The sequence below is a fragment of the Bactrocera neohumeralis genome, chromosome 4 (genome assembly GCF_024586455.1).
Source record: "Bactrocera neohumeralis isolate Rockhampton chromosome 4, APGP_CSIRO_Bneo_wtdbg2-racon-allhic-juicebox.fasta_v2, whole genome shotgun sequence".
Taxonomy (NCBI): domain Eukaryota; kingdom Metazoa; phylum Arthropoda; class Insecta; order Diptera; family Tephritidae; genus Bactrocera; species Bactrocera neohumeralis.
In genome coordinates, this window is record NC_065921.1 from 57,265,237 (window position 1) to 57,277,733 (window position 12,497).

A 12,497-nucleotide genomic window follows, 5' to 3' on the forward strand; every position below is an offset into this window, starting at 1 on the left:
GGGCTATATATTGCGGTAATACTTATTTTTCCGAAACTAGTTTCAACCGATATGGTCGTGGCTTGGAATTCCGGGATACTTATATAATTTCTTCGTAGTGGGGAATATTATCTCTAATAATTATGACACTCCCCCTTCTCGCATTATTATTTGGGTGGTTCGAGCAATACGTCTTGTAGTTTTTGAATTTAACGAAAGTCTCATTTGTAAAATGGGTTTCTGATATAAGACAAATATAAATTTTTTCAACATGGAGTAATGTCTCTAATTCTTTACTACGTTTGAGTAAGCCATTTGCATTCCATGTCATAATTTTTACCTGTTTCATTTTTGCGCCTTACTTTCTTTTTGCTGTCGCTCTAGTTGAGTAAGTCGTTCGTGAGTAAGTTTATTTTGCTCTTCTAGGTTATTCAGCTTGTTGAGAATTATCGATAAATTATTGGTTATATCAATAACAGCATTAGAATTTGTTTGGCTTGCAGACATAAGTTGTTGTACCTGATTACTACCTTTAGTTATGCTGGCAAATGAGGGTTTTCCAGATTGCTGACTTACATTAGTAACTTCCTTCTGAGGAGCAGTAGAAGCGGTCGTACTTAAGCGTTTTGGTTGTTGGTTATGCTCTTTATTTTTTTCGGTCGCGTTTCTAATTTTTTGAAGTTGTTTTGCCACTTCACATCCCCTATAGTTCGCAGGGTGACTTTGATTGCAGTTACAGCATTTTGGCGGTAGATCGGCAGGTTTTTTACAGTTTAGAGTTGAATGATTTCCGGCACACTTCACACACCTTGGTGGTTTACAACAATAATTTCTGGTTTGACCGAATGCCTGACAGGACTTACACTGCGGTACGATGGCTTGATGGGCTTGAGTTTGACGACATAATTTAAAATATGCTTAATTTCGTAGATTTTCTTGATGTTCTCTGTTGATTCGAAGCAAACAATAAACATATTTAATGGATTTTTTGTTTTATATTGAAGTTTATTTATGACCTTCGAAACTTTAAAACCCTGCTTCTGAAGATCTGCGACAATGCTTTCAGGCTCACATGAGTGATGAAGGTCTTTTACCATTAAGCGTATATCACGCGATTGCTTGTCCTCGTACGAGTACCAAGAAATTTGCGATTCGTTTAATTTCCTTGTTAGTATTCTGTAGTCTGAACTATCTGAAACGTTTATTTTACATGAGCTTGGGCCAGTGAGCTTGAGTGTGTAAGTATTTTTAACTTCCGCGTTTATCAAGGAACGCATCAAAGGTTGATTAAAATTCTCTGATATAATAATTGGCGGAGGGCGATGACTTATTTTTGTAGCTTTTTTAGCTTCTGCTGTGTTTTCCGGACTCGGGGACTTCAGCATTACATCCGGTGAAGAATGTGCTTTGCGTTTTTTGCTTTCCCTCGTTTTTCTTTTTTAATGGCCAATTTGTTTCATTTTCCAGCTCTTCTTCGTCTGTTTCTGCTACAAAGGTCGGTTTTGATGGAGAAGAAGACGTTTCGTTAGTAATTTGTTTAGCGACTTCCTCAAGCTTTCATTTTGGAGTTTAAGTGTCGCATTTTAATTTTTTAATACATTGTTAAATGTTTCTATTTTCGTAATGCGTTCGAGCAGCATACCTATTTGGTTCCATTGTGTTCCCCCACCGGGAGGAGGGGTTTGTATGTCCATAACGATTTTATTAAATTGTGGTTACGTTAAGTACAAGAAACTGACTTGCCAACTGCTTTACCGACCGTACGTGCAGATAATGTAGTGTCCCTGGCCACCTACAACTCTGCGTTGACAGCTGGTTTGCCGTGCGACAGAAACAGCTGATAACCACTTTAATTGTACGGAGGAGAATATTTTTGAGCTAAAATTAGTTGAGTGTTTTTTAATTTGGTATAATTTTTTTGTTATTGTTTAAAATGTCCAAATGTTTATGTGATAAATTGATTATGGTTTTTAGATATTAATGTAAATAATTTCGATTAAATTGATGTGCCACGTAGTGTCAGCGATATAAGGACCTCCGGTGAATCTGCCTGCGAATTTCCACAGCCTGGATTGCACGTAAAATAAAATAAATTGAGGAACACACTTAGCTGTTGACCGTACACTTTGACACATAAACTTTTCAACCAAACGCGAATTGCACCATATCAACTCTCTACGGTCTTCGTTAACACTCTCACCTGCAACTGTTTTATTTTCTTCACTGCGTGCTGAACCTGGTCCATTTGGCCGAATTGAGTTGGGTCTCAAGATGGGTTATCGTATTGTGAATAGTACGCTCAGTAGGCCGATTACAACACTTTCTTTACGCAACGTGAATTTTCATAATAAAGTTGAATAATTTGTAAATGTTGTTTAGGCGTTAGTATTTCCATAATGAAGTGCCAAACAATACTGAACCAAAATACCATGACAGCTTAACACGACTCTCGCGTGATCTGTCAAAAAAAGGCTATTGAAAAAAGTACCTTTTCATGGCTCACCCGCTACATTGAAGTTAATGTAATATTACGTCATATAAGGGTCCAACAATAGTAGTAATCTCTTTATTCCCAGAAGACTCGGCTAAAAGTAGTTGAATTTGAACAGGATTATTACTCAGTGAGGACTGCAAATTCATTAGCATACTGGTGTGGTACTGTGAGCAAAAAATTTTAAGACTTTTATTTAATTTTAAATCCCATTCGCCGAAATAAAAATTTTCTGGGTTGGTATGACTGTCCATGACATCTGTCATATTAAATAATAATTAGAGTTTAGTTCACGCTTGTCTTTCTGAAGCATAGCCGTTTTTTTTTTGAATGGTATCAATTAGTCAGAGAGGATCGGGAACTCGTTGACAGCGAACCTCGTTCAGGATCAACACTTCAATAAAATAAAGTAATTGATACTTGAGAAGCAACGGTTAACTACCATACATCTTATTGGCATCGTTTGAATATGGGAAGAATTAGTGAAAACTATTTTGAAAGATCATTTGGGCTTAAGAAAAGTGAAAGAACCATTGGTTTTCAAATAACTGAACTTTTTCGAAAAACAGCGTTTCATTAACGTCTTTTGAAACATTGTCATGAAACGTATTATCGTGGCAAACTCTGAACAAGGAATAATAATTGTTATGCGACGTTTGCGCGAAGCTATTAGCAAAAAAGGCTGCAATAGTGGGTCTACAACTTTTTGTTTTTGTACCATGATAATTCAATGTCATATACTGCATTGGTTTTGAGAGTTTTGCGCCAAGTTTTCAACCAATATCGTGCAGCAACCACCGTATTCGCCTGATTTAGCTCCGTGTAATTTCTGGCTATACAGCAAACTCAAACGACCGTACCGGTGAATCCAGCGAGCGGCCACATAATATTTATTTAATTATTTTATTTCTTATAAATTTGACTTCTTCATAGGGTGAAGGCTAAATTTCTAATGTCAAATGGACGTCCGAAGCTTATGCGAAGTGTCCTTTAAGCGGAGCTTACAGATATCAAAGAAACTCTTGTTGTTCTGACAAGGAGCGTACTCAACACAAGGAATATATTTATATACATATATAGAAAGCCAAGCGGCGTTTAAATAAGTGAAATCCCCTGTGATCTCGTCAAAGTTAGTGAAATAATGCCTTGATCTCTTAGTGCATCTAACATTATATTTCACGATAATCTAGCAATGGGTTACAGGACATAATGATATTCCTGGTATATATGAAGCAGATGAAATAGCCAGAACAGGCACCAACCTACAATTAGACCATACATGTGCGTTTTGACCAGTGGTCGGCATTTCATAGCACAATTGTGCAAACCAACTTCACACGTACGCTTACGCTCTATCGTTCAGTCGTTGTCGAGCCAGCAACGAATTAGCATCGCGCGGGATTATAGCGCAAAACCAATTATGCCCTGTGAGAAATATTTTATGATTCTAAATGCCTTTGGTGCCATGCAATGCCTTTTATGTTCCAAGTCTTTTAAAGATAATAGGGAATATATCCTTAAAAGACATTTTGTTAATTTTCATTATACTATTAATTAATTAATAATTTTAATTTCAATTTCTCACTAGGCTATTTTTTTTTTCGTGCTCACCAACACCGTGACAGATCCTCTCATGCCGACCACTGGTTTTGACTCACATGAGCAGTTACTCTCAGCATACGTATTCTTACGCTCTTATTTCAGTCGCTATTGAGAGCGAAAAAACCAGTTTTGCACTGTGGGATAATGAATTGATTTTCCTGCCAGTTACGCTGCAGACAGCAACGAGGTAACATAGGTAGTCGGTATGTTGATGTTTTTTTATGCCCTAGTATATTTTTGCCCCATTTGAAATGTATAACATAAATAAAATGTTATAATTTCAGATTCCTTTGGTGGGGTAAATTGGGAGTTGACTACTTTTACTAGCAAACTAGTTAGCGGAAATTTTAAGATAAAGTTGAAATTGTGAAGAATTATCTCTCTCAATACCCTCATATTTCTCAAAGTATTTATGGAAGGTATTATAGTGCCTCCTAAAATTATATGCTCGGGTCCCCTTTACACACATATTACATAATAGACATTGCATATTACCAAAGGCATCGGAAAACATAAAGCAATATTTGTCATTCATTTTGAACAAACACATATAGGTACGCGCATAAATAGTATCATAAAACAATCAAGCGGCGCACTATGTTGCTTCGCTGTTGTTTGTTAATCAACTGACTGCAAATGTTCTTTGTCCCATGGTAGCCACTTTACGCTCGCGGTTACCAATGCATACATACATTTCATTTGCTCATCTCTGAATTAGACCCCGAAGGGTATTTACATGCCTTAAATTTGTTGATATTTAATCGAATAATATATTACTATAAAATTAGCTGAGTCTCAATGGAGACAATCTCTAATTTGCGCTATAAGCAGGAAAAAATTGCATGAAGGAAACAGAGCATGTCGACTATTACCATACAATTCAGAAAAAATGTTGTAAGAACTCTGGCAGGGATGCTAACAGATGACTGTCTAATTGGTAGACATGCCAGCAGATGTGTGTATGTATTTTATTAAGAGAAGCTACTTATTTAAAAAATAATAATTACTTTGTCATTATGTGCAGTGTATTACAACGCCCAGAATTTACGAAGACGTTAATCTATATGCATCTATGTATAAGTCGAAACCAACGCTGCATGGTTCAATGAGCAAATTAAACGCACTCGTCAAGCCATTGCTATGACACCGTTAAGCCGTGCAGCAGAAACTTAAAAATGGAGTTAGCACGTGAGAAATGCTAGGTTATGTAACGCTTCAGTTAAAGTTTCCTCTCACAAAATTAAATTAATTTTGTAAAAAATTTGGTACCTTCTTTGATCGGATAGTAGTCTCAAATTTTACCTCATTTAATAGAATGAACTCAGCTTGTGGCAGAATAATAATGCAACAGATTTGTGGTAAACAACAAACAATGTTGATTATGATGGCAAGTGAAGCGCTTGAAAAGCTTTAACTTAAATGAGCAACATTTTTGAGTGTTGTGTGGCTGTGTGCGTGTGTGTGTGTCGAAATTCATTTCGCCACGCAAAAATCATAAAGTTAATAGGCAATTTGCATAATAAATTGTCTGCCACACAAGCACACTGCGCGCAGCACACCTCTCGCTCACACTGCCCGCGGTTCTGGTGCGCTTTTTATAACGCCTCATTTACGATCGGAAGTGATTGCTCAGCGCGAATGTGTGTGTGAGTGTGTGCGTGGCCACAAATTTGTTAATGAGCAGTATAAAATGCGACACACAGTGACAGTTTTAATGGCAACAACAACTGCAGCTAACCAGTCAACTAGCCAATTATACAATATTATTGCCACAACAACACATATAGTACATACATGGTGCGTTCCAAAGTAAAGAGGACTTAAAAAAAAAAAACAGAAAAAATGGATTTTTCTGCAAAATCAATTTATCTTATTCAAAATAGTTTCCTTCTGCTTCAATACATCTTTTTGCATGGTCCAAAAGCATGTCGAAGGAGTGTTTTAGCTCGTTGGCCGGGATGGCCGCCAGTATGCAGTATGCCGGTGCAAGTCTTTCGAATGGTCTCTACGTCTGCATAACGCTTTCCTTTCATGGGCAAACGCATTTTTCCGAAAAGGAAAAAGTCGCGCGATGCCATATCAGGTGAATACGAAGAGTTAATGGTTAAATTGTGATTTTTGGTCAAATAATCGTCCTTCGAATGTTGGATTCTAAGCAATTTCTGGTCGTCAGCCAATTTGTGCGGAACAAAACGTGCACACACCTTTCGTAAGCCCAAATGTTCGGTCAAAATGCGATAAATTGATGTTTTAGAGATGTTCAATACCATTTTCATGAATTTCAATGATGATTTTGGCTGATTTTTGATGAATTCACGCACAGTTTCAATGGAATTTCCGGTGATCACGGTGATCACGGATTTTGATTGGCCCACATGTTGATCGTCATTTATGTCTCACGACCACTTTGAAAACGTTGAAACTACTCGAGCACTCTGCTACGGGATAGGCAATCATCGCCATAAACTTGTTTCATCAATTGAAACGTTTCGGTAAACGTTTTACCAATTTGACAACAAAATTTAATGTTGGCACTTTGTTCGAAGCTCATTTTCGCACCGATAACACAACTATACTGACACTTAAAACGCAAAAACGTCACTTCCAAACGTCACTTCCATGACATTCTCACTGGACAATCGATAAAGACAGCAGATTCTAACGCACCAGTCGACATATAGATGGCGCCACCAGGGGGCGCTAGATTCAAAAAGTCCTTTTTACTTTGGAACGTACCTTGTACATTGTGCGACCGAAGTTGTTGTCAAATGTTGAATAACGCAAGCAGAGCGTAATTGTAGCTTGTCGCCCGCGTCACACCCACTCACTCCCCACTCGTTTCTCATTTTCGACGCGATTTTCGTTGCTGCTTTGTTTCCACACTGTTGTTGTTGTTGTAATATACATATGTAGTATTTGCATTGTTAACGCTGATAAATATCCACTCGAAGTTAATCAACGCTGGTAGTCGGTTAACAAGCAGCAATTTCGCCATTTTAGGGGCACGCTCGCACCGCAAAGCGCTCGGTTACAGTGTGCTTCGCAAAAAGTATGCTGAATATTTTCGGTTCACTCAAGCGGAAATTGTTTCAAAAATCTGTGAATCTTCGTTTACTTTTCGAGTTGAGTTATAATAAAATTTAGTCTTTCCTTTTTGTGGATCAAACCCCTATCTGTGGTCATCGGGAACAATGCAAGTTAAGACATAAATTTTAATATTGGCGAAGAGTCTCTAAAATTCAAAAAAATTTGTTTTTATCCGATTAAGGGTTGTTTTTTCGGAATTCTAACCTTTTTTGTATTCATTTAAAAAATCAAACTGTACTGCAAAATCATTATTATCTTTGTTCATCTTGACGGTAGTCGAATTATGCAAAAAAAACTATTTTTTAAACCAAACGATCTTTTCAACTTCTTTGGTATAATTTTATCGTAGAAAAACAGTATCTTTTGGACTAATTAACTATCTAATATGGGAATCCGATTTTTTAAAATCTGTTCGGGATCGTTACTGTACATTTCATATACATAATATCGGAGAGTATAGCACAAGATAAGTTGTCTTCATTATACTAAACTTATCGAACTTGAATTACCTTATTTTTTCTCTTCGATCGTCTGAAAGTGCGTTCCACGGGAAGGAGAATTCAGTTTGGGGAACAAGAAAACATCACACGAAAGCCAAATTTGGCAAATACGATGGTTGATCAATGGTATTCATTGCGTTTTTGGCATTAAATTTGGTCACAATCGTAGCTCGATACCATGGTGCATTATCATAGTGTAAAATCGCTGAATTGTTCTTCCACAATTCCGGTCTGCTTCTATGGAAAAAATTTATGATGCATCAAACCACGAATATCAAAAAAAAAAACAATGACAATTCTGGGAGAGTCTTGCAAATACCATCGACATGTCGTACATGTCGACCTCTCTTGCCACATCTCTATCACTTGCCTGACGATTTTTAAACGAGATCTTCCTCACTTCTTTAATATTTCCATCAGTTGAAGAGCTCAAAGATCGTCCAGAACGAGTAATGTCTTCTACTACTGAGGTGTACCAACTTAAGCAGCTGCTGTAAAAAAACTGGTTGACAGATCGCTCTCACATTTAGCACAATAATTAAGAACGGTCTTACCAACTTAGTCAAATACATTTTTAAAAGGATTTAAATTACAATTTCCGGGTACTTATCACAAGGTATACAAAAAGATTAACGTGACGATCTGAGCCGATTTAGCCAAGTGCGTCTGTATATACGAAAGCTTTTTTTCCGTTTTTGAGATTTCAATCTGAAAATTTGCTCACACCTTTTTCTACCTAAGAAGCGGTTAATTTGGCGAAACCGCCGCCATTGGACTAATACGGTATATAGTTGTCATACAAACTGAACGCTCGGGATCAAGTAATGGTATGGAAAACTCTTTATTTGACGAGATATCTTCACAAAATTTGAAATGTGTTATCTTCACGAGATCAAATAAATATTTAGTTATTTATATCTATATAAATCTGTCTTCTATATAAATAAAAATGAATTGTTGTTCGTTAGTCTGATTAAAACTCGAGAACGGCTGGGCCGATTGAGCTGACTTTGGTTTTAAAATGTTTGTCGTAGTCCAGGGTAGGTCTAAACGGTGAGCAAATAAGGAAAAAAAATTACGAGTAAGATAGAGTAAAACGACAATTCCATTTTCCCATATAAAAGTTGACCACTTACTTGCTGTCAAACATTTGACGGTATTTGTACTCTCAGTTCCACTCGAATTGAAGAACGCATTAAAACAAGACTTTTGAATCGACAACATAATATCAACTTTGCTCATAACATCGTGTATTTAAATTTCAATTTCAAATTTCAAAATATTAAATATTTTTTTTTTTTTTTTTTTTTTTTTTTTTTTTTTTTTTTTTTTTATTTTATAAAAGCTTACATAATAATACAATTATTATACAAACTTAAGAAAATACGCAGCACTAGCATCATGGGCTATCGGCCAAATAAATATAATTAATGTGTTGACATGTTTGATGGTGCCAATCTTACAGTGTTACCAACTCTCAAAAATACTTTTATTATAATAACGGGGCATCTCTGCCTGTGCAGACTCCACATTGCTCATTGCTTACTAGATATAGAATACTACATAGTTTGCCATATATTGTAAGCTAGAAGCTGTCTCTTCAGCAGTTTAACAGCGAAGTTTTCATTTATATGAAAATTTCGAAGAGGCAACATATTCCATTTCCACATATGCCGACGGCATTTTAATTTCGGTAATATGAAAATTAGAAGAGCGAGTTAAGACGGTTGTGTTATATTACAAAAATAAAGTACAATTTCAAAATAACATTTAATATTTAGTTTAATATTGTTCGTTTATAGAAATATTATGGAAATTGGGTTGGGAAGTCTTAAACTTAATAAACTTATACAAGCATAAATCAAAATATCATTTCTCATTTTAAATTTATTATTTTAATTGGTATATAAAAGTTATGCCACAATTATTATATAGTAGTCCAAAAATATAAATTCTTATTTTTTCCCAGAAATACATTTGTAAAAAAAGGGATCTTTATCCTTTGTTATTATCTTATTTTTTCCAAAAATACATTTGTAAACAAAAGGATATTTATCCTTTTTTTATGTTCCACACAAAAGATTTAAGGAGTTCAAGAGCTCAAAACGTGCCCTACATCAGCTACCTACCCGACGGCATTTCGCAAATGATAAAATAAATTTTTCAAGAGCTCAAAGCATACGCTACATCATTTCGAACCTACCTACCCTACGCTATTGCGCAAATGATTATATTATGATAGCAAATGCCCACATACAGATTTGGCAATGGCAATAACAATTAGTATTCTATAAATTCTATCCTGTCGAGATGCCCTATAATAAGTGTATCCGAACGTTCCATTGTTTTGTCCATAAATTTAGAGACTTTTTGCTGCGCTCCTACTTTAACATCCTTGGTTTTGTCATCTCATGTTAAAAAAAAAAGAAACATTTAATTGGAGAAATATTGAAATACTGCTAAAAGTGATTTTCTTCTCGCTGCTTACAATGCCGAGGAAAAGAAAACGACCTGACATAGGTCGTCGAAGTCGTGTAAATGTGCAACGAGCTACTTTACGCTCCAACCGCACTAATGACCAGCGAGATGCTGATAATGATAACAGTCGTTCAAGAGTTACGTTCAAGAGTAAATAACTATCAAGTGGATAGGGGGAGAATGGAACGAGTTCGTGCACATCGATCACAACAGCAGCGAGCACGGGATAACAATTTAATCGATTCCGCAGACGCAATGCTCCTGTAAACCTCGAACGAGGAGCATTTTCCTACGATCCGGAATTTGATTATAGTGCCGACAAATCTGTGACGATTGGAGAAATGTCAATCATTTGTCAACATTGTAAAGCATTAAAGTACAGTAGTGAACCTGCAGGATTATGTTGTGCTGGTGGCAATGTACAATTGCCTCAATTGGTTCCACCACCTGAACCGTTACACTCATTAGTTAATGGGATGGAAAGTGAGTCTAAACACTTCTTAGCTAACATCCAAAAATTTAATAATTGCTTCCAAATGACATCGTTTGGTGCAACGCATATAGTACAAGACGGGTTCATGCCTACTTTCAAGGTAGTATACCATAATTGTTTTAGTGAAATTCTAATTTGTATTTGTATCACAATTAATTTAACCAGTTCTTAAACAATGCTGCCAGTGCCAGATGCAGATCATAAATTTTTGCAAAATTTATTTTATGGGCAATCAAGATGTGGAAGTTGATACACGTTGTGGTCATAATCCAGCCGTCAAGCGAATCATTGTCCAACAACATTTCTTCACGAGAATAATGAATTAGTGAAGATGTTCAAAATCGCACTGGATCGGATGCCATCAGACAGCCATAATATTGTAATAAGAGCCGACAAAACACCTGCTGGAAAGCATGCAAAGAGGTTTAATTCACCGACAATAGATGAAGTGGCTATTGTCGTTGTTGGAGAGAATTTGCAATCAAGAGATATTGTACTTCATCGCCGGAACAATGAATTGAAACGTGTATATGAAACGCATAGAGCTTATGATGCTTTACAATACCCATTAATTTTCTGGCAGGAGAAGATGGGTACCATTTTAATATCAAAATGGTTAATCCAACAACAGGTAATTAGATTATACAAAATAAAATATTTTATATGTTCAATATATAAATGTATTTTTTTATCATATGTACTTCCAGGTGCTGATACACACAAAAAAGTCAGTGCCATGAATTATTATGCATACAGACTCATGATCCGTGAAGGTGAAGTAAATCACATTTTGATGTGTCAACGGCGCTTTCATCAGTATGCAGTGGACATGTACGTCAAAATTGAGACTGAAAGATTGGCATACATCTGTCTTAACCAATAGCAGCTTCGATCTGAAGAGTACATTCATCTTCGCGATGCAATCAATGCTGACGGCAATGTAAATAATGTAGGAAGAATGACAATTTTACCGGCCACTTACATCGGAAGCCCGCGCCACATGCACGAGTACGCTCAAGATGCGATATCTTATGTTCGAAAGTATGGCCGTCCAGACCTATTTATTACATTCACCTGTAACCCACAATGGATTGAAATAAAAAAAGAACTGCTACACAACCAAACACCACTTGATAGGCATGACATCACAGCCAGAGTTTACAAGCAAAAATTAAAATCTTTAATGAATTTCATTACAAAGCATCGTGTCTATGGCCAAGTACGTTGTTGGATGTACTCTGTTGAGTGGCAAAAGCGTGGTTTGCCACATGCTCATATATTAGTCTGGTTGGTTGACAAAATAAGGCCAGAAGAAATTGACTCCATTATTTCAGCCGAAATTCCTGATGAAACGGTTGACCCAAAATTGCATACGATAGTAACTAAACACATGATACATGGACCTTGCGGAGTTTTCAACAACAGCTCACCCTGTATGATCGACGGCAAGTGCTCCAAACGGTACCCGAGAAACTTGCTTGCTGAAACCATCTCGGGAATCGATGGTTACCCATTGTATCGTCGGCGATCAGTTGAGGACGGTGGACGATCTGTAGATGTCAAGATAAAAGGACAAGATTTTCATGTAGACAATCGTTGGATTGTGCCGTTCTCGCCCATATTGTCCAAAACTTTTGAAGCTCACATCAACGTGGAATTTTGTAACTCTGTGAAGTCCATAAAGTACATATGTAAATATGTTAACAAAGGTAGCGACATGGCCATGTTCGCAGTAACAAACACAAATGATGAAGTGTCTCACTATCAGATGGGTCGCTATGTAAGCAGCAATGAGGCTATTTGACGCATATTTTCGTTTGCAATTCATGAAAGACATCCCACTGTATTGCATTTGGTAGTTCATTTA